The sequence below is a fragment of the Boleophthalmus pectinirostris genome, unplaced genomic scaffold (genome assembly GCF_026225935.1).
Source record: "Boleophthalmus pectinirostris isolate CB_2022bp ecotype Guang Dong unplaced genomic scaffold, ASM2622593v1 HiC_scaffold_3, whole genome shotgun sequence".
In the NCBI taxonomy this organism is placed as follows: Eukaryota; Metazoa; Chordata; class Actinopteri; order Gobiiformes; family Gobiidae; genus Boleophthalmus; species Boleophthalmus pectinirostris.
In genome coordinates this window covers 38,670,263-38,693,330 of record NW_026571299.1, presented here as the reverse complement: position 1 = coordinate 38,693,330, position 23,068 = coordinate 38,670,263, and the positions used below count along the sequence as shown (strand labels likewise).

The following is a 23,068-nucleotide window of genomic DNA, read 5'->3' as shown; positions in this document are numbered from 1 at the left end:
TACCAAACTATAACAGTGACTCTTTGTCTGCACTTGTAAATAGTTCATATAGTTTAATTCAAAATGTCTGAAAAACGCAAAATAAACTCATTGTGTCAGATTATGAAGAGTAGGGGTGGGATTAAATAAGTTTTCTCCTTCCCACTCCTTTTTGGGCAAAATAGTAATGATAATAGTAAATTTTTTTGTTGTTATTTTAATTTCTATTATGATTTCACTTATGTTATATGTTCCATTGTATATAAATGTAAATCTTTACTTGCCCAAAATAAATGCATACATAAATAATAATAAATTGACTTACTTATTATGATTGCAGAAAACATGACTACACATAATGGATTACAATACAACGGGGCTTTATGTTGTAAATAAATAATCAAGATTGTGAAAAAAAATGAAAAAAAAAAAAAAAAAAAAAAAAACATATCTGTTGATCTTCTGTATGATAATGAATAGACATATAATTTATCATCATTTTAAACCCACTGCAGATAGTATTTGTATCTTTGCTCCTGATTTGAGGGGAAGAAACATATTTTTCAGAATCTAATTTGTTTCTTTGATTGCACTGTTTTTATCATTGATTGAGTTTTAATATATTACAGCTATTGTTCCAATCAACAACACAGTCTCATATTTTCTAGTATATATTTGGAAAATGAGCCAAAACTCAAAAATACTGTGGGGGTTGTAAAGTATCAACACGGATATAAATACATTCGAGGCATGACACCCTAAGCCGGGGTGGATTCAGGTTGCGAGGACATCTTTAAAAAGAACAGTTAGCTGGACAGTGTTTTTACTGCGCTTCATTCTCTGTAAATGACCGAACAGACTGGAAGTGAGCAATGCAGCAGGCCGGCACTGTGACAACGGATGTTATGAGAGGAAAGGTGAAAAGGTGCTAGGGGATAAGGTAGTGTGCTAAATACAGAAACAGAATGGGGCTAAAGTAGGGCGGGGCAAGTAATCGTATTTTAATCGAGATTCAGAGTATAATGGTCAGTGATATCCTTTTTTGTCAGTAAAAGCATGAGGTTTGGAGCAGAGTTCAGGCTTAGAGGACACAATGTAAGTATTTTCAGTGTTAAAAGGTCAATGGTTAATAGTCTGTCATGTTTGAATTCATAAAAGTATTTTGGTTTTGAAAAGAAGACATAATAGCAACACAAAATCAAGATCAATCAGTATGAGGAATAAAATTGAGCTACATGTTTGCCCTATCACCCAGACGCTGGATAAAAGGTATTTTGAAATCTCCTTTTGAAATCTTAAAAAAATGATATTTTAGTAGTTGAGTCTACTACAGTGGATCCCACGCATCTTTGATATCATCTTCAAACTGTAGAAATACTTAGCAAAAGTTCTCCACTTACTGTAGTACTTTGTTCACCTTTAAATATTAATAGCAATCTTGTATTAGAAGTGCATTATAAGCAACAGAAGAGAGAAAGGGGTGGTTTCTAAATTTAGTCACAGGAAACTTGTTCACTTGACAGGTGATGCTGATGCTTTGCAGAGAACAACAAGAAAAATGACAACTACAATGTGACCAAGACAAAGATCTGCATGGCATGTGGGCCCGGTCAAGCAGAAGTAAACAGCAAGGCCAAAAAGTTAATGCATCTGATATAAAAATGTATTGAACAGATACATATTTACTCTAGTTTATGAAACTGTTGACCTTTTTTCTGTACCATTTTTGGTTCTAAAGTTCCATATGTTTTAAACAGACCATGTATGAAACATGGAACAAAAATTATTTCCCAAATTTCAAAAACCGGCAAATCATGTAAATAAATGGATGTTTTTCATCATATCTCGTGTTATTTGATCTTTGAACTGTTGATGAAGGTAATGATTTTTTATTTTTTTTTATGTATTTAAAATGATAAAAATTTGCTTGGAAGGACTGACATATTTTAGAGAAATAGTTTCCTTTCATTTTGAAGTAATACTAAAGTATTCGGAAGAAAAAAGCGACAAATTATGTAAAATCATGCACCTTCTACTTGCTTGCACAATTTTCCCTCCGTTACCATGACCTTTCTTAATAAAAAATCTCATTACTCAAAAAGTAAGAGGTTTTTCAACCTAATCCTTGTACCATATGGTAGAAAACTATATGAAGCAAATATTCAAACCAGTTTGTTAAGGATATGTAAGTGAGAACCACTAGTTATCACTGTTTGGATTTATTGCCCAAAAAGTGCTGCATATTTCATTCCCTCTGTTACCGACATGAGTTTTTTAAATTTTTTGTCAACAACTTGAAAGAATATCACAGGTTTAACTTGACCCTGTTGGAGTGTAACTCTTTCCTACATTCTGATACTTTACTTATTTCAATAGTCCCTCTAGTTTCTGAATAAGAGACATTTGAATGTACAAAATCTGCCCCCGTTTCCCTCCGTTACCACTTGACCGGACCCATGTGTAAACTGTGTACATAATGTACTACTGTGGTATTCTTATAATAGTACACAATATAATGCTCCATATAAGAAAGAAAAAAATAAATATTACGCACAAAATGCCAGTTTAATTACCATCAAGAAACCAACTGAGTAACACAACACCGAACAGTCAATAAAATGTCAGAATATTGCTTCACTCACTTGTGTCTGTCTGCTAAGCGATCCTGCTAAGGCAAAAGGATGAGCCATATGTGGCACCATAAGGCGGGGAAAAGAGGGTCTGTGTGTCATGCCAATAGTAAGACAGCTCTGCCTAAAATACCTACAACCACCCGTTAAGTTTGGAGCAGTGCTAATAGTTACATTATGGGCCGCAGTCAAAAACAAAAATCCTATTTGAATGGTAAGAATAGGGGTTAGGGAGACAATTAATTCTGAAAAATGTACCAAATCTGATAACCCTGTTGTTCTGACCTCTACAAACATGTTCTGGAAGTCATGAGATTCTTGGATTTTATTTACGTTTTAATTACAAAGATATCACACACAATCTTATTTTCTTTTACCAATGGCAATGTAAGGAAAAACTAAAATCTACAAAGAGTTTAAGGCGTTTACAAGGAAGTGGCTGCATAAAATACTGAGAAAGTATGACACCTACACAAACAGCTGAGAAAAATAAGCCCCAGTGGACAGTTCCGGACACTCCTCAGTCACACTTTGATATATGGAGTTCAAATATGCATGTGACAGCTGGAAGCAGATGTGAACCTGCCTCTTAAAACACTGAGGATTATGGGAAACTAAAGGGAGTGGGGCAGAAACAACACACAGAGGGACAAGAAAATAGAACATCACCTTTCTCTAGACTCAAGGGTACCTCCAGTGAAAGCCATGCTAATCCAGTCCGTGCACAATGTCAGAGCCATGTGGGATGTGCACATGTTCACTCATACTACCTTGAGACACAGATGTGCATGCATATGTATAAAATATCTGCAGGCTGTGGGAGTAATGACAGTGGAATTCAGACACCTGACATTCATTTTTGGAGTAAAGTGCAACACCAAGAATTTGCATAGAAATTGTTCAAAAGACCTCAAAGAATTCTAAGACCTTGAATTATTCTTGTGAATAGTTTCATAAGATGTCTTTTTATGAAAAAAAAAAAATCATAAAAAGGTAACTTTTTCCCCCAATACCGCAGGAATCAAACCCCCTCTATAAAACTAAATTTCCAGGAGCATTATAAAATGTTTATTTTATTATCCTCTGAATATTAGTTATTTGATGATATTTTCAAAAAGTGTTTGGTCAGTTGCGATGGGTAATGGCATCCGGTGTGAAAATCTGCTAAATCACTGTGCAACTGTTCTCTGTAGGAATTTTTTTTTTTTTTATGCTGGACTATAAGATAGGTAGAAGGAACACTTTGCAAAGGGCAGACAAACTCCAGGTAAGGCTAACGGGGTAACTACCTGCAGATAACTGCCCATTATGGAGTCATTTCATTCAATCAAAGCAAAGCAATGTTGTTTACAAAACAGCAGCAGCTGTCAGTCCTTAATCAAACCTAAACAGCATGTTTGGAAACATTGGTGGCCCACAGTAAATTGCATAGGCAAAGAATAAATTGGAAATTGAAACTCACCATTCAAAAGATTGTAGTTAAAGAGACATATAGACCTACACCCATCACACATGTATTTTTTATCAACCGTGGTTTATCCCTTGGATACGAATGACGAAGTATTTAATCTTAAAAAATATTGCTACACCAAACACCAAGGACGTTTGATCAGCTGGATTGAGTTTTATCTTTGTCCACTTGTACAAAGTGAAAACAGTAAAGACATGTCTATAACATTATGTGAGGTGGCCTTTCCGGACCTCCCAGTGTTCTGAAAACACCATGATGGGGATGGTTGCTATTCTGAAAGGAGACAGAGTTACCTCAACACTCAGTACAGACGGTCATTTATTATGTCCCAAAACAAGATAGTAATCGAAATATGAACCCTTCATAAACAACAATACTGTTTCAATAAAGAATGGATCATCCATCCACAAGTGAACATGGCAGATAAACAATGAAAAATAACCTTCCGTTTTGTTGTTTCAGCCTTGATATGAGAGAATAAACCAAACAATAGTGAGAGATGGAGGTAGCACAACATTCAGCGGTTCAAAAATATAGCTTAAAATGGGAGTTGATGTTTCCTATAGTGTCACACAATTGCCTTATAACAGAGTAAAGCATTTACACAGAAGTTTGGTCCCCCACAAGGCTCACTGTTTTGTTTTTGTTTTTCAATATGAAGTACTTAATCTAAGATGATGAAAAAATATAAATGATCACAGTTGGGTGGAATCATGGGAATTGCAGTTCCTTTGCAATCACAGCCAAACATGTGTCCACTTTGATTAGACTTGTGTTTTGAAACATTGGGGCGTCAGCGCTTTCACCAATCTTGCTTATAATGCTGTGGGAGAGTGCGAAGACGCTTTTGAGTGTGTGTGTGTGTTTGTGTGTGTGTGTGTGTATGCATTTGTGAGGTAACCGCTCATAAGGGGCAAAGCATTCACACGTCTCAGTAGGCTAATTATAACAGTGCAACTGCAGCAAAAATGAAACATGAAAGAATTACCAAACACACCGAGACAAAAGGAATGAAAGAGGGAATACAATTATTGTTAAACACTGTGTAGGCAGCTGGAGTAATTACATTTCACCTTGCTATTGCTAAGTTTTCTATAAAAGGAAAATGATACCTATATCACATACAATTTCCAAGTTTGCCATTCATGCAGTATGTTCCTGTCATTGTATGTCTTTCCATGCATATACATGTAGTCCCACAGAGACCACCAGCTCAGCGCTTGAGATGCAATGACAGCTGGGGGCAAGTGGTCACGTCATGTGCGTCTGTGAGAGAGACAGCTGGAGACAGTTGCCAGCGTGACAAGAAAATGACAACACATGACCTTCTATACGCTCGGACGAACATACAGGCAGCAAAGACATGGCCCTCATTTCTCTTCAACTTGCGACCCTTCTCCCCAGAGCTCCAGAGACTTGCTAATCTGAGCACTTTAATCGTGGGTGATGCTTCAGTCCATGAACTTTTTACCCCAGGTATCATCCTATTCCCTGCGAGGGTGCCCTGTGCGCTTTGCCTTTGACAGCTCTTATGGGAGTGAATAGCTTAATAGTGGATACATTTAGAGCTGCGTTATTTACAGTTAGTGATATTGAAAGAATTTACTGTAAACTGTAAATAGGTTAGCGTTCATGTGCACTGCGTTCTCCATCAGTACAAGGTTAAAGAAAAAAACATAGGGCCATATTTAGAACTGGGTTATGTACAGTTTGCTGATGGTGAAAGAATTTACTGTAAAGTCTAAATAGGTTAGCCTTCATAATAAGATTCATCGCAAATTAAGCCTTTTAAAGCATTAGAGATTTTGCACTTCATTACTTGCTTCCTGCCAGTACAAAATGTCTTGTACTTTAGGGTTAGGGGAGATTATAATAGAATAGTTGGTTCTTACAATTATTGTGATCCTAAAAATCATGATTATTTTGAGATTCCCAATCACGGGTTGCAAAAACCTAACTGTAAAGTGAAGAAGCTTAATGTTACGATGCTGCATACATTTTTAATTTTGTAAATCTCTCAAGATGTTTACACCATCTGAAAGAGTACACTTTTGAAAAAAAAAGTCAAAAGTTCAGTTTAAGCACAGAGCTTCAACAGTCATACATACTTTACACAGTTGTGAATGTATTTCCTCCTAAATAATCAGAAATTATGCCAAAAGCCTTCGGGTGCTTTCGCTGCAGACTTACTTCCCTGCTGGCCTTTGCGAGTTCCGTTTACCTGCACCATGCACGCTGTATACAACTGGGCATTTCAGATAAGCCTGACTAATCAGACGCAGCCATATTGTAGGTGCTGCCCTGATAATACTCTATGGTTCATGTGGGTATACTGCAGTGACCTGAAAAGATCTACACAAATACGCAACACCTGGATTTGACATAAAGTTATTTTTTTCTGCTATATTTGCCGGAATATGAACCTGCTGTATACAAAAAGTTTAAGTTTGGTGTGTACATTCTGTGGATGTGTCTCTCCGCTGATGAGCCAGCAATGATAGCCATCTCCTTCCATTCCCCAGGTGGTGCAGGTCATCAATTTTCATCTGCGCCTGTCCTATCTGGTCACCAGGTTTATAGACATCCTGGATGCAAAATCCACCAGTCAGCAGGCTAAAAAGGAACAGAAAGAAACAGCCAACCACACAGAAATATGCAGTAAAACTTTAACTACACAAATAACTACATCGTCAGTAGAAATCTGACCAATGTTCCGTGACAAGACTTAAAAAGAACTAGTGAGCTGCTGACACAGAGATTCTCTTCTCTTTAACAACGATAGCTTCATTGACTGATATGACTGACAGCCTGTTACTGTCTGGTACTGGACTGCTCTTACAGATGTGGGTTGGTAAGCAGTTACTGTAAATACTTAAATGGATACACTCAACTAAGTAAAACTGAGTTAGCCACATGAGTCTGATTATATCTGTAGACCAAGACGGCATTATATTTTTATAAGGGTGCAGTCAGTGTTTAGTGTATTCACGGGGTTTGGAATTTAACACTATATATAAATAGCATTTAACAATTAAAAATGTCCTAATTTGGAATCTGAAGCCTGAATTGGTTTGATCTCTGAATGTTCTGTTGACATTTGTGTACACGATACATTACGCTTGCATACAATCATAAAATATGGCAACTAACCTGAAGTAGTGAATAAAGTGTAAACAAAAGCTTTTGAATATTTGCTAATGCATATGTAGCAGGATATCTTATTTTGTTTGCCCCCCCTCACTTTTTTCACCACCTCCAAGTTGCCCCATGGTCACCGCAGACGTCTCCTCTGTGAGACACATTCTTTATCTAGCTATGATAATAGCAGGCCATAGCTGATAGCCTTCCAGCCACAGCAATGTGACCTCTAGCTCGCTGGCAGGGTTTTAAAGGTGCTGTGACTAAGGACGTCCCCCATCTGCTAAATTTATCACAGTTAAATAGACCAGTCCAGCTAGGCGCCGGCAATACTTTAAACTGTGTCCTTATTCTGATTTATCACAAGATTATTTTACCCACCTCAGCACAGAGTGGTACTTTGTTCTGCTGTAAATAGATTTTGGTAAATGTCAAGAGAAATCAAAGTCGAATATTTTCTAAATTACAGAAAATGGAAACACAAGGGATACCCAATATGGGTTTGCCTGTGCGTGTCCCAAAATGGCTTCCCAATTTTCCTGATAATGAAAATGACATCCTGGGATTAGAAAGGATTTTGTTTTTTTATGTATGAATACATACAGAAATGAAGACAGGCATAATTGTCTGAGATATGCAAAATTAGAATATCATGTATAATGATTATAATAAAGCTATTAAACAGAACAGCAAATTAAAATCTAAAAAGAACAGAGAATTGCATACTTCATACTAAAGTAGATGATATCGTTCATTTGAACAAATGCACTGACAGCTTGTAGTGAGCAGAGTCAGTGGATTAAAAGAGTAGCTGGGTGACTGAAAGGTTGAAACCTGTGAGTGAATACCTGCTGCCTACATGCTCTGCAGAAGAATTGGAAAACAGGGCCGGGAGTACAGAAGAGACCTTAATGCCGAGTTCGCACTTTGTAAAGACAGTGGAGGCCTGTCGGTCTATATTGGGCTGTCAATGGTGAAACTGGGAGCTGATAAATAGAAACAGCTTGGGGTCCAGGGTAAAGAGTTGGGCACACTTAAAGACTGTTTCATTCTGTACTCCTAATGGTAAACAAATGCTATTTAAAGAGTGCTTGACGCTGGACATCGTAACCTTTGCCTGGACAGGAATTACAAGTAGCATGGTAAGTGTTTTGATATCTTTCCTCATCAGCTCAGTTTAGTTTATAATGGTCACAGTTGAAAACATTCACATCAATAAAGATTAAGTATGCATTTATTACAGTATACAGACCAATGTAATTACCTAGACACAGACATGAAGGTCCTCATTCAAAGTTAGACACACATGCAGTTTACGTCCCACAATAGCTCCATCTCCTTCTGAGGGACCATAGGCGGACACCAACTCACTGCCTCACAGCTCGCTCGCCCCTACTTTCAGCTCTGTCCGCCCTGATGGCTCTCTCAGCCTCTCCTCCCTCCCAGTTCTCTCTCTTGGGTAAGTGGGTGACAGTCTCTTAAAGTGCAGCCCTGTATTTTGTGATAGCGGCCAGCAAACAATGAACATAGTGGCTGTGCTATAGCGACCCTGCTAGCTTTGCAGAATAACAACGAATCGGGGGGAAGATTTTTTGGGAAGGAACTTGCCCTTTCTGTCTCTCCCTTCTGTATATAAACAAGCAGAACGCACAAGCCGCATTTCAGTCGTCTATGGGAAAATTACAGTCACCAATTTCCTTCTGATTTGATTGGATAATTTAAAACAGTAATGACTTGAATAGGCTGTAAAATCTGATTATGCCAAACAATAACAGTATTTTTCTTGGCTGTGTAAATGCAGTATAACATTTACAGACTACAGCTAAACAGAATTCATGTCATTCCAGTGGATCGCTGCTGATTAAAAGGCCAAAGGTTGTAGAAGTTGAACACCTGTTTTGAGGTGGACTTCAAGAGCAGTCTGAGCCGAGCAGCAAATCCAACTGACGGCACAACACTTAAATATAGTGCAGATGATAGAAGAGTGCCTTTGGCTTGCACATGTCCTGTTATTTGTTTCTTAGCTCTCTCTGTATCCCCTTTAGACCTCTGTAGCCAAGAGGCAATATGAAGTCCTACAAGACAACTTCAAAGCTGATTTCTGAAGGGTTAATCATTAGCAGAACATTTTTTTCAATGGTTTTAAACCAAGAATACCCAGATATGTCTGAGCTTTCATAGGAAAAAAACAAAAAAGGTATATGGTCAAATTCTAAAAGGTACAAAAATACAAAAAGCCAAGACATGTTCTCATAAATTTAAAATGCTTCTGTCTACTGGCCTTCATCAGGAGGACAAAGGCTCAAATGTGTTCTCAGTTCTATGAAGACATGCCTTATTCAAAAACATTTTAAATTTATAGTGCCTTGCTTTTTTTGTATTTTTGTTCATTGATGGTCCCTTTACCAAAGAGCACCTCTTTTACTATTTTTACTGCTTTTCATTGCAGCTCAGAAGTCCATGAAGCGCTCCTTATTGTCCTTTGTTCACAAGTTCTAAAATGTTTGGATGCAAATTGTGACCACCGACCAATCACAGAATCACAGACAAACACATTTGGAATCAGAAGTCAAATAAGAAATTCATGAACAGTACTAAATGTAAACAGCCCAAGCCTGAGCAAATAAAGCCAAATATGGGTACGTGAAGGACACCGAGGAAGGTTATATTTCACTGCCGCCGCCACTCGACTCTTATGCTTTCTCACTTTCCATTAACCTGGTTTCTCTCTCACCTAGCTCCCCATTCCTCCTCATCTCAGAGTTTTTCCGCAGCCACCAAGACCAATCAATCAAGACCATCCCATTACTACCACCCCTGTCAGTCCCTGAAATCCCCCTCCATCCTCTTTCTATGCCGTATATACGCAAACACACACACGCGCACAAAATGACCAATCTTCATACAAATATGCTCATGAACTGCACTACATTTCAAAGGCACGTCGTCATGGGGATGTGAATCATCAACAGGCATTGGCAGACGACAGCTCTTGTCCCTTTGAATGACTGCCCATCATAAAAGGGGAGATTGACGGATGAATGGGCGGGGTGAAAAAACAGCTCGATGGTGTGTGGATGGTTGGGTGGGTGCAGAATAGAGGAGTAAATGGGAGGGTGCGTAACTAGACGAATGCATGACTCATGACATCCTCATCCGTTGAACAAATTCAAATGGTACTAGAAAATTTTTATTTATGCCCTGTGATACATTTGAGTGTTTACTTCCAGGTATAGTCTGTTTAAAGAAGTGCTTGGAAATTATTTTTAGATTACTGAATCATAGTTGAACCATGGCCTTGTTTAAGTCACCTAGAATAAGAGGGGTTCTCTGACTGACCAAATCTCCATTATTTATTTTTAGAAATCAATTTCAAGGACACTCCAAAAATAGCTTTCACTCTAGTCAAGTGCTGTTAAAACAAATTCATGTCTAACTAATGTTTAACTATTTCTGGCTATTGTGTGCCACCCTAGGATATGTCACTGTTGACAAACCAACATTCCAAGTTTTGACACGCTCGCTGTGTGCAACATGAAACCCTCACTCGTATTTGTGTCAAACTATAGTGTATGTGCGATTGTTTACACTGAGTACACAGCCTGCTTTGTGTGTCTAAGGGGCTGTGTGTTCGACCCCATCACGAACAATGTCATGTCTCAAACCTCACACACACACACGCACACGCACGCATTAGAAAACATACGGGCAGTGGTGTGAAGTGGGTCTGCTGCTGTTTGGCTGTTACATTTAACATGTCAACTTCTCTCTGTCTCATTTCCTGTGCCTGCTGTATTTGTCTTACAACCAATGTTTGAAAAAGCCCCGGGCCAGGTGGACGGGGCAACCCGTTAGCCTGAGTCAACACAGCACACAAACTGAAAGGAAAGCCCATTTTGTAAACTGTGACAATCATTTGAAAAATCACATTTTTTTTTTAAAGTCTCTCTCAGAAGTGTCATTTTTTTCTCCACTTGAGAGTCTTCCAGCTCTTTGAGCTGCTCTGCAATGCGCTTGTGAAGTTAATTATTAATTACAAGGCATACAAATATTCTCTAAAGCAGTAACACCACATGACGAATCACAGTTGCTTTCTTGAAATGTGTCTCAGTGTTTGGTCCACATGCCAAAACAAGTGCTAAGCATCTCAATTTTAAAGCAACTCACTATCAAAGACATTGTCAACCCATATGCCTTAAGTAAAGTGGAATAATATTAAATCTAGTGCAAGTGTCTTGTGGTTTTATCTGAGTCAGGAAGCACCACTTCATGCTTCTAAAGGGCCCCTGACTAACACCCCCATTCAAAAGGAGTCTCCATGGTGACTGCACCACTATGCTTTGACATTCTGTGGTTGTTTTGGCTGTTGTGCTAGAGTCGAAATTCCTTCATGGATGACCAAGCAACATGTGCCGAAATGTAGGCCTGTTTCCATTGCCTGAAAAAAACAATGTCATGAAAGCATGATTCTGAACAGAAAGTGCTTATTTAGTGTGTTTTTTGTCAGCTCCGTGGTTTGGACAGAACTTTACTATCCTTTGAATCATAGAACATATGACACAGATACTGGATAATCCTTTACAAACCAAACAGTTGTAAAGTGCAAAAGCCCTGGCAAAACAGGGTTGCGATTAAGTCTTCAATTTCACATTTTATAGGGACACTCACAAATGATCTTTGGGATTATACAGCCTCCGCTTAATGACAACGCAATGTAATGTGTTTAAATTTCACTGCATGTGGCTACTGTGGTGCCATTGAAATCAAATCCCAATTAGGTCCTCTCAAAGCAATAAGACTGTTGGCGTGGCTCTGGAATTCTTTTATGGTTGACCAGGCAACTCGAAGCACCATTTTGGCTCTATGTTCAGAAGGCTAACCAGGCAAAACAAGGGGGCTAATAAAACTGTCCACTGATAAGCAGTTAATGCCCCAGAACTAATTACTGCAGTGCCACCACTTTTTCTCTTCAGTGTGAAATACTTGCACACGCTCGGACTGCTGATATCTTCTTCTTTGGACCTTGCAGACACTAAGGAGATAAATATGTTTAAACTTTGTCATTATTTACTTCTTCTGTGAGGTGGCCAGATTACTAGTCATGGTGCACCATTCAGGACTAGACCTACATTTATTATGGACCACTGTCACTTTCTGAAAACTGATCACTGTCTGAAAACTAAATTTTAAAAAATCATCTAGCGAAATGTTCTTCAAAGGTCCACTACGTTATAGGGGTGTAACAATAACTGAAAGACTGTGATATCGTATCGTCAAAGTTTTCACAATAATATAGTGGACCATTACATTATATCAAATCACAAGTCCCTTTGCTTAAATTAAGAGTTATGGTGCAGCAACAGCTAAAAAAAACAGAGGAAACTACATAGACCATGATCCTTTGCTCCGTTTCAGTGCAGACTCCAAGAAAAAAATAACAGTTTTAAGCACTTTTAAGTCTTAGTTGTTTGAATTAAGTCTTGTCAAGGCATTTTAAGAGGCAAAAGTAGCATATTCGCAGTTCTGTTGGCCTCCACAAAATATCAGACTAAATATACCATGAAATGTATATCGCGAAAACATCGTACTGAGAGATTTGGATATTGTTACATCCCTAATTGTGAGCCTCCCCACCATATCCTCAGCTTTCCCACGATATCGCAATAAATATCATACCGTGACAATATCGTATCGTGAGATTTGGATATCGTTATACCTCTACTACGTAACGTCCTAGTAGAGGTTCCGTCTCAATGGAAATATTATTGCTTTGTCTATAATGTTCCACAGTAAGGATGGGCATGATTAATCGATTAATCATCATTAAGAATTTCATCGATTACGTTAATTTTAATCGACAAACCGAATGTAGGTTGCTGTGCGTAGCGTGAACAAACAGGTGTGTACATGTGTCTCTGCATCAGAAGGAGCGAGACACAAACAGTGGGTCAGTCTGCAACGTACCGAAGCACAAATGTGTATTTAACGATGACTTGCACAAGAAATTTCACGCTTTCCGTTGCGTTCGGGACAAGTGTGAGTTCATGTGCACAGTGTATAAAGCAGCACATATGTTTCAGTGTCCAGTGGGAAAAAGTTTTACCAGGTGAGACTCGTTCAATGTCGATGACGAGTCCCCACCTCCCTCCCCCCGTACGCTGTCCTGGTCTTGACAAACGCAAATCTGGTCACACCAACCTGTATTCCACTGAGTCATGTCTTTTAATCCGACAGAAGTTGAACCACATCAGCAACACAAGAGCTGTAGTTTTATCTTTGCTTACTTTATGCAAATTAGCGATGCAGTTTTAAGTTTTGTTTCTGTGAGAGTTGCGCAAAACTGAATTAAACACATTATAATGTCAAACGGATTGATGTGGCTCTAGAGTCGTTAGGGTTTATATGTCGTAAAGTTCAATTTATTTATGCAGATTAGTAGTGCAGATAGTAATAATAATTATGATCATGTTAATATAAAAACATTAATGATTAATCGATAATCGATCGTTAATTCTTCCGACGATCGATTAAGAAAATTTCATCGAATGCCCATCCCTATTCCACAGTATAGATTAAACATATCTATTACGAGAAAGACAAGCACTATATACGCTATATTACAATTCAGATCTGTGGAGAGTCACCCTTATTCACAGAAGAAATTACTACACAGAAACACCAGTAATGAATAAATGCTAGATGGATATGCTTAATGTCGTACCATGGAACATTCCAGGCAAAGCAATAACATCTCCATGGAGACAAGTTGCACAATGCACCTTTAAGGCAAGAAAGTTTTTGTCACTAATGTTGGTCTTCAAATCTTTATTTAAAAACACAAGTAAATGGGGTATAACCGTAATAGCAAACTGCCTGTAAACAAAGATGAATTTTTGTTACCTAAAGCCCTGTGTGCAAAGTACGCTCCGAGACTCACAATTGGTTCTCTTGAGGCTGGCACTAAAACATGCTCAGTATCAGTGACATACAGGCCTGGGCAGTTAGCTCCACTGATCGCTCATAATGGTGCTACCGGCTCACTGCGCCATCTCCCTGTGCAGTCATACACAGCTATGTCAGCCGCAATTATACCACCAACTGCCACTCGGAGCAATGCACAGAGCTATAAAAACATGGCAGCAATGTTTTCCCACTCTAGCCTGCTCAGTTTTAAAGCATTTACTTATCTATTGCATTATTTAATAGATGATCGTTTTACTTCATTGTCTGTGTATTGTGGATTAAGAAAAATAGGATATTCAAAGAGATTCAAATGAATAACTCAAAATAATGAAGAATATTTACTATAATATTAGGAGTGTCACGATAACACATTTTAAAGTCCTATATACTGTTGAACTAAATATAGACAATAAACGATAATATTGAAACCAAACCATAAAGCAAAATTATCCTCCAAACATATTATAAATGTACAATAAATAATAATACAATAAATAAATAAACTTAGTAGCTACTCTATGTGTACAATGAGAAGAGAAGGTCATAATTCAATCTTCTGCAGCTCAAATCTCATCATAGAACAGAAAAATAACAAAACGTTTCCCATTAGTACTAAGAAAAAGTAAAATTATTGTTCCATCCATCATATTTAGAACAATAAGCCGATATAGTAATTATCGTGTCAGGGATATATAATACTGGCAGATAGATTTCATGGGCCTAAAAGGGAGGCTTCTTCCTATGACTGGGTGCTATAATGATCCTCAGAATACATCCACTATTCACTTGAACTTCACACTTGTCTGTAACATTTGGCCAGATGTGCTTTGCCGAGCGAGTTTAACCTGTTATTGTTGCTGGCAACTGAAGAGTCACTCCACTAAATAATTTCCAACTTTGGATGGTTTTTCATTGTGACTCTTCAACCACACTTGGTTTTAAAGCAGTGCATCTGTGTGCGATCTTAAATTTGGGCGGTAGTTTTGTCTTGTTAACAGAGTCTTGTACATTTTTATTCGCCATGACGGCAAACCAAACACTCGACTAATAGAGGTGACAGCTGCGGAAACACCATTAAAGGCAAACTGCTGAAAGTGCACTTTGAATGTCAGTCCTCTTAATGTTACAGCCACTAGCCACATCATGGATTAATATTCTTTAAAAATACATGCACATCTAAGAAGATGAGGTCTTTTGTTACACACAGTAATTTCTCCAATCTCAAATGATGCTTTCTAATTCTAACATGACTCTTTCCATGGCACATCTTGGATTTACATCTGAGCAGACTTCAAGGTAAGGCTCAAAATGAACATTACCTTTCACTTTTATAAGTATTACTTCAAAATGGCTTAACACATACGAAACTAAAAAAAGATAATATATAATTATATATGATTTTTTTCATGTATTCCGACTGGCAAATGATGCTTTGGCCATCATCGTGTGTGAGTCAGTGGGGCAAAATAGCCAAATGTAGGCAGGGAAACATGGAGTATGGCCTGTTTTAGCAGCACACACACTAAGGGAGGGGCGGGGAGTGAGTGAGCGCCTCAGGATCCAAGTCTCATCTCCTGCTGTGATAACGTAGGCTTACTACAACATGTACACACTTTACACCACTCCAAAGCCTTCTAAAAACACTTTTCAGTCATCATTTAAAAGTTTGTGAAGGCAAGGCAGCATAAGGGCTGTTTTGATGCATTGTGCTCCCTAACCAAGCCAGATTGTGTTGTTTGTTTTGGTTTGTTGGGCGATTCGTCTTTGGCTTCCACCCCCAGACCACAATGCTGCCATGTCATCGGTCTGATCCATTCGATTCATCAGTGGATTCAAATTAGTGGGTCAAGATGGATTCCAAAATGCAAATACAATGAAAATGACAAAAAGAAAGTGACTGGCTTCCTGCGTATGTTATAAAGTGATTTTATTTATTTTTTTATGTGGTCATTCAAGACACGAGGGCTGCCAGTGTCTTAAACTGTGACACCAATGTCAACCTTATATGATTCAACAATATATTTGATTTAGTATGGCTTGAACATCCGTGGTTGTTGGGGTAAATATCTACACCTAGGCCAGAATTTACTTAGCACAAGAAAAGAGTTCAATAACGTCTTGATAAAGTTGACAGTCACCTTGAATAGCTGAATGTAACTTCCCTTCCATACTCATTTAACACACTTACACATGGAGGCAGCCCTTTTCTGCTAAAAACCTGAAGTGTCTTCTTAGGAGAAATGCACTGTTGACTCTTTTGATGCATAAATAAACAAACAGATGTTACTGCTGGCAAAACAAGTACACAAGCAGCAGCCATACAGACTGGTTTACTTCTATATATCATAGGAGTATAAACAGAACCTTATCATTTTACACAGAGAACACCTGTATGATCAAAAGGGTCTGGAAGAAAAGGGAAAGACACGGGCATGCAACATAACCCCTAATGATTATCTGAGGTAAATATGACAAACTACGGTAGACCTGTAGTCTTGTTGAACTAAAGTGCTGATCTTTGAATACGCTTGTGGCTTTTTCAGTTATTTTTTGTTTCAGTCAAGATGTCACCACTAGGGCTGCAAACTAATCATTATTTTTGTAATGGATTAATCATAGCCCATTAGTTGTTGAAATTGCAAATGGCCTGTGAATTCGTTTTTTACTGAATTAGACCCAGACCAAGTTAAAGTGATGCCACTTGAAGACATCTTGATAAAACATATTTATAGACAAAATCTTTTTTTTGTCACTAAATATGTGCTTCCTGTCCTTCGATGCAATTACTGCCCCGTATAAGTCATAACACTTTTCTCTAGGCACATCCAGAAAACGACTGTTTGATCATGATAAACTGTCCGTCGATTATCTCAATAATTGTCATGATTAAAAGGAGCAAACCCTTCAGCCTGCTATTTTTACAGTCTCTGCAGGACGGAGCCAGTTGCACAATGCATCTCTCACCTCTATGTTATTTCAACTGTCTAACCACAGTGAAGGTTGATAAAGTGCTGCACGTCCAGACCAATACGCAAACACATAATTCAGATATGTCTCCACAACAAAAAGACAAGACAGCTTTACTTACTGTGGCTGACATGAGAGGTTCTTATTCAGAACTAAATCTCTTTTGGGTAAATTCTGACAACCTGTGATCAGCCGGAGTCATGGAGAGGACTGAAGCTACTGTAATTTTCATACATTTCCCTTGAGCCCTTCTACAGTCACAGCATACATAACACTAGTCAGACTGTTAGAAGAACTCACACATATTCACCCCCCTATGTGTACACATTTGTGCGTACATGCTGTGGTGACAGATCAAACTTATGTGCAAAGAAACTGACAGTATGGTTCAAAAGCATACACACAAATGTCTCTGCAGCTTTAAGTGAAAGAAAACATGTTCTGTACAGAGGTCGTGTCTACAGAGTACATTATCGACATGAGGCTTTTGCACACATAACCCACACTCAAAGCCATTGTGGTCAACTGCAGGATGTCTGCATTTACATCACCGATGACACTACAGAGCAGAGTTCAATACAAAAGAATAGAGTCAGCTATGGAGTGCTGAGATGCTATTGGTCTAAATCCACTGGAGGTCCTATAGAAATGGATGGCCTTCTAAGTCTCCTATCAGCTGTAGACATAGAAGAATGGCACCCATGGGAGCACTCAAAAACCTCCAAATTACCAATTACTTAACAGCTGAGTCCTTAATTTGTTTGAGCTATATGGGAGGCCGACGCTGAGCATGTAACAAATATAACAGACAAAACTATAAGGAATGTTATTTGAAAAGCTTTGTAACTTCACAATCTCTGATTTCTTGTAAGCCTGCATGTAGGCCAAAGAAGTCATTTGCAGGAAATAGTTGAGCATGGACTGAATAGATATGAGGACTTCAAAAGGTCAGATTGCAACTCTCAATAGTGCACAAAAACAGAGCTTTTGTGGGCAAGTGTTGGCTATGGTATAAGGCAATAGTGATTTTAAATTTAGGTATTAAAAAACTAAAAAGCAAAAGACTATTCTTAACTCTTCCAAACAAACAACAACCCTGTTACTAAAATAGCTGGCACTAATTAGAGCCATACACCCAGAATTGGAGGACATAATTTCCCCTGTCATCTCTCTCACTCATCAGTTACTCATTTTTTGTCTTGTCCCTCGGTCAAAGGAGACATACCCAGACCACGGCAGGCTGTCAAACGTCTCCATGGCAAAGCAGACGTGAGAGGAATCAAGAGGAGCTGGGCAAAAACATCCCTGGTACGCTCTTCACCTCTAAAGAGGTTAACCTTATTTAGGCTGGCTGTTCCAATCACCCACACACAAGGCAGAAGAGAAAGTGATGGAGTGTAGAGGGCTTACAGCTTCTAGGGGTGCATGGAATTAAAGTTGTGTTCAATCTAGAGACAAAAGTAGCTAAACTGATTTGAGGGACTGACCTCCAAATTCGAGTTCACTTGGAGGCATTTTCTATCAATTTAAAGAGTTTCACTTGATGCTTAAAATACTCCTTGGAGCTATGAAATATAGTCTGTAAGCTGGTTATTACAGGGGACATTCTCACTGAGGCTTCCTGGAGCTCAGCCTGCCCTGGCTTGGCTTTAAAATGCACCTGTTTCGTTTTGAAGCCAGAGGAATGAGCCTTGTGGGGCTTCGACGAATGTGAGGCGCTGTGTGGCACCGGGAGAAGGACAGGACAGCCGCGGCACAGGAGAGGACAAGAACTGGGTGAATCCAAGATGTGTTAGCTCTGGGGCACGATCGAGCAGGACAGACAGTCTACAGAGAAGGCAGTGGCTGGGATAAGTAGCCCAGCGAGCCAGCTAATAACGCAGCCAGAGCCTAAAAATATCCTCGACCACAGCTACCTTTTCCAACGCTGCTACTGCAAATCACAGCGTAGGTATTACCTCCAGAAGCCCCGCAAAACAACCCCGGATGTATCGGGCCATCAAGCACCCCAGTCCATGCTAGTCTAAAAAACAAAAAGATCTAAACGCGTATTCCAATATACAAACGCTGCTTCCGTTTGTCGTTTATATTGTGAAATGTCCCCGCGCGCGAAGCACTTTCCACGCACCGAAGAGGGACGTTTAACACCCGTGGCAAGCAAATGCACCACGCTCGCCAGACATCAACAAATAAGGTTAATTAAAGACTATACTGACCGTTAATCTCCAGTTGTCCGCTATATCCCTTCTCGTCAGGCTAAAATCCTCTTCTCTCGTAAAGGAAACTGGTGGCGGAGGTGGCGACAGCGGGGAGATTCTCGTTCCCTTTTGCACCGCGGACAAATATAGGTTCTCTGCGCGGTGTCAAATCTCCTGTATTGCCCCTTGGCTGGCGACAGGCTGTCTTTCGGTGCTCCAAAGTTAGCTGGTAAGTAGTCACAGCCGCATTCTGTGTAGCGGTACAGCCAGCAGTGAACTCAGCATAGCGGGGTTGTCAGGAGTGGAGCAGGACAGCGGAGACGCCACGAGTGCGCCCACTTCCAGCCGTTCGCCAAGTCGCTTTGAAAGGGCACAGCTTGTTCGCCTTCCCAACAGACAGACTAATGTAGACTCCAACTAAACAAAGCACACGTCCGTATACTCCAGCGGTCCTCTTCTCTAATGTCCGCCACTGAGCCTGAAGGATGAATTTCCACCCGGAGGAGTGGAAAGAGAGGGATAGGAGGGGTCGGCCGGAATACTCCACCCCCCGAAGTAACAGCCAGCCCCCCGTTTTTTTTTTTTTTTTTTTTCCAAACCCTTCCTTTTCATTCACTATATTTGTAGCTTTAGTAGTGTCCTCCCCTGATGTCTTCTCGGGCTACTTACTTCAACGTATTCACAGTGTTGGGGAGTAATAGATTACATGTACCGGAGTAATCAGAGTACAAATTATGAGTAACTGTAATCGGTTACAGTTACTGTTTCAGTGAGTGGTAATTGGATTACAGTTACTTTGTTAAAATAAGTGGATAACACGGCAGTATTTTCCTGTTTTCACATTATTTTTATTTTTATTTACTTTTTTTTTACTTTTTTTTTTTTTTTTTTTTGATAATTCTACACATTGCTGGAAATTAAACCAGGTCTAAACCAGGACTAAAACCAGATCTAAACTAGATCTAAACCAGGACTAAGACCAGGTCTAAACTAGATCTAAACCAGGACTAAGACCAGGTCTAAACTAGATCTAAACCAGGACTAAACCAGGACTAAGACCAGGTCTAAACCAGGACTAAAACCAGATCTAAACTAGATCTAAACCAGGACTAAACCAGGACTAAAACCAGGTCTAAACTAGATTTAAACCAGGACTAAACCAGGACTAAAACCAGATCTAAACTAGATCTAAAACCAGGTCTAAACCAGATTAAACCAGGACTAAAACCAGATCTAAACTAGATCTAAACCAGGACTAAACCAGGACTAAAACTAGGACTAAACTAGATCTAAACCGGGACTAAAACAGGATTTAACAGGACTAAACCATGCTGCAGGGACATGTCTCCTCCTCTTCTATCAATAATATTTTTTATACGGTTAAGTATCCTCGTCTTTGCTTCTCTACAACAAACCAGGTCATCCAAAGTATTCAGATTACGTTACTCACTTTAAGTAATTTAATGGATTCCGTTAAAAACTACATTTTGGTGTTTGTAATCTGTAATCTGTAGGGGAATACATTTTAAAAGTCACCTTCCCAACACTGTGTATTCATATCAAATCGCAGCCTTTTTCTAGTCCGTGTGGGTTTTACTCCGTTGGTGTCCGTGTCCCTAAGGGCATGTGGTCTAATCAAAAGCAAATAAATCGATACGTTTACTCAACACCTCCTCCCATAGAGTTATGATGACGGCATTGATTCAGACCAACACTGATCATCTTGCACGTTTTGTCAATGTAGTTTATGGCACACAGTGAGATGGTAAGGGACCTATGCATCCATGACATGAAGTAAAAACCTTATGGCTACGTTGGAACAAATAGCCAATGAACCACTAACTATTGACTTGCATATGTTTACAGTTCTCCAGAGATAGAGACAGTGTTGGGAAGGTTACTTTTAAAATGTATTCCCCTACAGATTACAGATTACACACACCAAAATGTAGTTTGTAACGTAATCCATTAAATTACTTAAAGTGAGTAACGTAATCTGAATACTTTGGATTACTTGATTTTCTGTAGAGAAGCAAAGACTCTGAAATCTTCACATAAGATTTTTTATCTGCTAAAAGAAAATAAAAAGACTGGTCTTTATTTAACCGTATTAAAAATATTATTGATAGAAGAGGAGGAAACATGGTCCGCGCGGCATGGTTTAGTCCTGTTAAATTAAATTTAAATTTAGTCCTGGTTTAGATCTAGTTTAGATCTGGTTTTAGCCCTGGTTTAGGCCTGGTTTTAGTCCTGGTTTAGTCCTGGTTTTAGTCCTGATTTAGTCCTGGTTTAGACCTGGTTTAGATCTGGTTTTAGAAAAAAAAAAAAAAAAAAAAAAAAAAAGGGATATAGCCCAAAATGTGAAAACAGGAAAATACCGCCATGTAATCCATTTATTTCAACAAAGTAACTGTAATCTAATTACCACTCACTGAAACAGTAACTGTAACTGAATACAGTTACTCATAATTTGTACTCTGATTACATAACTCTGGTACATGTAATCTGTTACTCCCCAACACTGGATAGAGAAATGTAAAATATAATGTTTGGTTAGATGCACATGGTACTGTGAGGTACATCAGGTGTAAAACATAACTTCCTGAAAGCCTTTTGCTAAGATGAAAGGAAATATACCCATTTTGACCATCTTTATTTGTAACATATTCATTGGTAGTTTTGGTAATTAACACATGTTTAACCTGATCATTTCTGTTATTTACTTGACTCAAGAACTTGCTGTATTACAACAAAAATCTGAATTTTAATAATATAAATTTTAGCTACAGCTCATCGGTATCAAATATTATTGGCCTATAGGCGAGTTTCAGCTGACGTCATTGTTATGAAAAGCCCGCGTTGCAGCGCGGTTCTGTTATGTTTAATAGGCTACGTTTATGTCTAAGTGCTAGGCTACTTACACAGACACAGAATCAAACAAATAAGCTATCCTACAAACTGTATTACAACGGTGAAAAAAATAAATAAAAATTACTTAAAAACAAACAAACAAACAATAAAAAACAGGTTAGTTACTCTTTTGTGGAGTGAATGGACCAGTGCATTATCCTGATGAGCTCCTCTTTGTCTCTGCTCTTCTTAACTGAATGTGTGCGGTGTAGAAACATTTGAAAATACAACATTTACATGTAATATCCTCCCATCTACAGTAAAGCACAAACTCATTTTAATTTACAACAGGCCGTTGTAGAAAAAGTTCTTACTAACTGTAATATTTTTCCCCACAATGCATTGCAATCTACAGTTATGACATGTAATTTGTGAAAGCAAGAAGCAGTTGTAAAAGTTACTGTAGAAACTACAGAAATTTGTTACAGTGCAGAAATAAGACAGCCCATCCTGAGCAAACAGTATATACAGTTGTTGCTTTCTTGAATGAATGAAACAATAAACAGGTGATAAATCCAAAAAGTTAATGGATACACAATCTGTAAGCACTATTCATGGAAAGGTCAGGTACTCAAATGTGATAATGTCCCCAGAGTTTTAATGAGTGTCGATGAGTGCAAGCATCACAGAAATGTTCTAGGAGCACTACAAGCCATGTCATAGCCTCGGTGCGAAAGAGGTTAATTGTAAATGCTTAATGGATTGCATTTGTATAGCTGTCTCCTTCCAAGAGCCCGCAGAGTACTTCATTGTGCACTTATTTATCCTTTCTCACGCAAACACACACTGTTAATGGCCCAGCTGCCATGCAA

At 38.8% G+C, this 23,068-nt stretch overlaps 1 protein-coding gene across 1 annotated transcript in view; it reads right to left on the bottom strand.

Moving 5' to 3' along the window:
* Positions 1-19,839, bottom strand: part of dag1 (dystroglycan 1) — a 41,823-nt gene extending 21,984 nt beyond the window's left edge. The window contains exon 1 of the mRNA XM_055160829.1: positions 19,365-19,839. The gene's annotated coding sequence lies outside the window, so the exon portion shown is untranslated. The remainder of the gene's footprint in view (positions 1-19,364) is intronic.
* Between the last annotated feature and the right edge of the window lie 3,229 nt (positions 19,840-23,068).